Consider the following 4761-nt stretch of genomic DNA (forward strand, 5'->3'; position numbering starts at 1 on the left):
AGAATGAGTTTGTACAATATGGGTATCAAATGAAAGGTGTTAATGAGTATTTTAAAAGGGCGTGGGCCTTAGTTCTATAGGTGGATGCCTTTTCGGGATATCGCCATAAACGAGGACCAGGGGTGACTCTAGAATGCGTTTGTACAACATGGGTATCAAATTAAAGGTGTTAATGAGTATTTTGAAAGGGCGTGGGCCTTAATTCTATAGGTGGACGCCTTTTCGAGATATCGCCATAAAGGTGGACCAGGGGTGACTCTAGAATTGGTTTGTACGATATGGGTATCAAATGAAAGGTGTTAATGAGTATTTTAAAAGGGCGTGGGCCTTAGTTCTATAGGTGAACGCCTTTTCAAGATATCGCCATAAAGGTGGACCAGGGGTGACTCTAGAATTTGTTTGTACGATATGGGTATCAAATGAAAGGTGTTAATGAGTATTTTAAAAAGGAGTGGGCCTTAGTTCTGTATGTGGATGCCTTTTCGAGATATCGCCATAAACGTGGACAAGGGGTGACTCTAGAATGTGTTTGTACGATATGGGTATCAAATTAAAGGTATTAAAGACGGTTTTAAAATGGAGTGGCCCTTAGTTGTATATGTGAAGGCGTTTTCGAAATATCGACCAAAATGTGGACCAGGGTGATCCAGAACATCATCTGTCGGGTACCGCTAATTTATTTATATATGTAATACCACGAACAGTATTCCTTCCAAGATTCCAAGGGCTTTTGATTTCGCCCTGCAAAACTTTTTCATTTTCTTCTACTTAATATGGTAGGTGTCACACCCATTTTACCAAGTTTTTTTCTAAAGTTATATTTTGCGTCAATAGACCAATACAATTACCATGTTTCATCCTTTTTTTCGTATTTGGTATATAATTATGGCATTTTTTTCATTTTTCGTAATTTTCGATACCGAAAAAGTGGGCGTGGTCATAGTCGGATTTCGGCCATTTTTTACACCAATACAAAGTGAGTTCAGATAAGTACGTGAACTGACTTTAGTAAAGATATATCGATTTTTGCTCAAGTTATCGTGTTAACGGCCGAGCGGAAGAGACGGTCGACTGTGTATAAACACTGGGCGTGACTTCAACCGATTTCGCCCTTTTTCACAGAAAACAGTTATCGTCCTAGAATCTAAGCCTCTACCAAATTTCACAAGGATTGGTAAATTTTTGTTCGACTTATGGCATTAAAAGTATCCTAGACAAATTAAATGAAAAAGGGCGGAGCCACGCCCATTTTGAAATTTTCTTTTATTTTTGTATTTTGTTGCAACATATCATTCCTGGAGTTGAATGTTGACATAATTTACTTATATACTGTAAAGATATTAACTTTTCTTTTAAAATTTGAATTTAAAAAAAAAAAAATTTTTTTTATAAGTGAGCGTGGTCGTTCTCCGATATATAGTAATAAGAGTAACGTTCCTGCCAAATTTCATCATGATATCTTCAAAGACTGCCAAATTACAGCTTGCAAAACTTCTAAATTACCTTCTTTTAAAGGTGGGCGGTGCCACGCCCATTGTCCAAAATTTTACTAGTTTTCTATTCTGCGTCATAACTTCAACTCACGTACCAAGTTTCATCGCTTAATCCGTATTTGGTAATGAATTATCGCACTTTTTCTATTTTTCGAAATTTTCGATATCGAAAAAGTGGGCGTGGTTATTGTCCGATATCGTTCATTTTAAATAGAGATCTGAGATGAGTGCCTAGGAACCTACATACCAAATTTCATCAAGATACCTCAAAATTTACTCAAGTTATCGTGTTAAGTGACAGACGGACGGACGGACGGACATGGCTCAATCGAATTTTTTTTCGATACTGATGATTTTGATATATGGAAGTCTGTCTAGATCTATCTCGATTCCTTTATACCTGTACAACCAACCGTTATCCAATCAAAGTTAATATACTCTGTGAGCTCTGCTCAACTGAGTATAAAAATAGGTAGGCACTTTGTGTGAGGATGCAAAGTTTCAGGTTTTTTGTGGTCTGCGTGTAAAAACTATGACTACGAATCACGTATTTCAAAAATATATGACGTAAACGTAACTATTTGATGAATTTTGAAGCTTCTATCCGTAAAAAGGGGGCAAAAATGACAGTTTATATGAAGTATATAATATATACCACCGATCTCTATGATTTTTTCAGACAAAAATATATGCTATATACGTAAGCATTTGGTGAAATTTGAAGCTTCTAGCTGTAAAATGGGACAGAAATTGGGCAAAGTTTCTTATCTGAATAATCGGTTGTATGAAATATATACTATGTATACCACCGATCTCAATAATTTTTTCAGACATCAATATATGCTATACACGTAAGCATTCGTTGAAATTTGAAGGATCTAGCTCTTAAAATAGGGCAGCAATTACGAAAAGTTTCTTATCTGAACAATCGGTTGTGGGGGATATATACTATATATACGACCGATCTCATCAATTTTTTCAGGCAACAATATGAGCAATATACGAAAGTATATGGTGAAGTTTGAAGCTTCAATCTGTTAAATTGAGTAAGATATTACAAAAATCCTCTTTTTCTGAAAAATCGGTTGTATGGAGGATATATGCTATAGTGGTCCGATCCGGCCGGTTCCGACAAATGTCTAATCGGACACCCAAATACACCCGCTTACCAAATTTTATCAAGATACCTCAAAAATTGAGGGACTAGTTTGCATACAAACAGACAGACGGACAGACGGACAGACGGACATGGCTAAATCAACTCAGCTCTTCAACCTGATTATTTCGGTATCCTTAATGGTGGTTCTATCTATTTTCCTTTAAGGACTTCCAATTTTCGGTTTCGTGACGAAATTAATATACCATTTCATTTTCATGAAAGGTATAATTGCGTATACGCACCGGTACCCGTCTTTTCAGGTGCCTTACAATTTTTATTTATTTTGTTTTTCAAATACGCTCAAACAAAAAACGCCTAAATACACATACTCAAAACCGCTACCGTTTCGGTGCAATAACGCAGAAGAAGCACTTAAACAAGTTAACAAATAACTTTTATTATTTATGTAAAGCAATCCCACAAGTGACGTGTGGCGGTCGTCGGTTGGCTTGATTGATTAGCTCACAGACTGAATGGACAGATGTGACTTGAATATAAAATTTTAATATTTTTTAACTCAAACTTTACAAAACTTACTATTTAATAGTGAGTATTGTATGCATTCAAATATGTATATATAAATTTTAGTAAAATTGCAAATTCATGTCCATGGAAGCAAATGCGCAAGACTAAATTTGTTGCGCATGCGCAATGTCCATCACTCGCCGTTGCGCTATGAAAATGAATGCAAACCAAAACACCACAGTCTGCTAGCCAAAATTGGCAATTATTCTTTGTAGGTAGTAGTAGTCAATGTTGTAGACGTTAAACGACACTCGACTGTCAGTGTATTGCGCCTGCGCACATTTGTTGTCGCAATCAAATTAATGCCAAATCAAGCGATTGAAAGTAAAAAGGACAAATTCATTTGCAATATTGTATTAAATAATATATCAATATCGTATTCGAAGCCAAAAAACAAGTTCCTTATAATTTTAATATAAATTTCGCTCAAGAGCAAACCAAAAATTTTACTCTTGAGTGAAATTTTATCAAACAATTTTTGTAATTTTCCAAACTCTTTAACAATTATTAAGATTCAACTATAAAAGCAAATGCTTATAGCAGGTGATAATCATACTACAATAAAACAAGCCAAAACACGAAGTCCATATATAAAAAATTAGGTACCTTGAAAATGTGTTCAACAGTCAGTGAGTCAAAACTGAGTCAAAAGAAAAAAATTCTAAAAATTTACTTCTCCACAATTTCTTTGCAGCGCTTAAATCTCTGCAGCTTCTTCTTCCTTTACGCGTTAACCACTTCTTCAACTTCAAGTAGCGCCCAGTTTGCAAATGTCCCCGATGTCGAGTTTCTACCAGCAGTCAGCGCTGTAAGCAGTCAAGTTATGCACCGAATTCATAATAAGCTAATACCTGGACCATTATTCCAGTCACCACTCATTAGCACTAATCCATTTCCTGTTCCGGCGCCTTTAAGCATATTTCCACAACCTACAGTACCACCTTTATCTACATCTTTCATAAATTTCGCCCTCTCACAGCCAGTTGCGCCTATAAAAGCACCGTTAGTAGCAGCACCTCGACCCTTGACAATCCCGATTAGTTAACAGATTGCGCCCCTAGTGCAATCCTTTGGTGTAGTTTCATCGCCTTTTATTGCACCACCATTTGCATCTGCATCCTTAGTGGTCGGGCCACCTGCGGTTGCACCAGCTCAATTCCGGCCACCGCCACTACTCAGAAGTCGGCAACCACTTCGCTTAAATAACAGATATCGTCCTTCGGCAGTTCGTCGGTTTGCCGCAAATCTTGCTTACCAAAGAATTAGATTGTGATTTGTTGAATGAAGCGTGACTCGAGAACCAGGATTATTTCGGTTTGAAGTGTCTTAAATTATAAATTTCTGTGAATTATTATTTATATTCGTAGATTTAATTTAGTGAATCACTAAAGAGCAAATCTTCTTTGATAAATTAAAACTTTTGCAAGAAAAAAATTTGGTTAAAAACCACACATGAGATACCTTTATTCTGATGACTGTCGCTACACATTTCTATGGGCTATGATTTGAAGGCATGTACCGGCATGTGTGAACTCCTGCTCAGCTGGTTGATGTCCTTGTTAGATCGAAGGCCTAAATAACCGC

The sequence above is a fragment of the Eurosta solidaginis genome, chromosome 5 (genome assembly GCF_040869045.1).
Source record: "Eurosta solidaginis isolate ZX-2024a chromosome 5, ASM4086904v1, whole genome shotgun sequence".
Taxonomy (NCBI): Eukaryota; Metazoa; Arthropoda; class Insecta; order Diptera; family Tephritidae; genus Eurosta; species Eurosta solidaginis.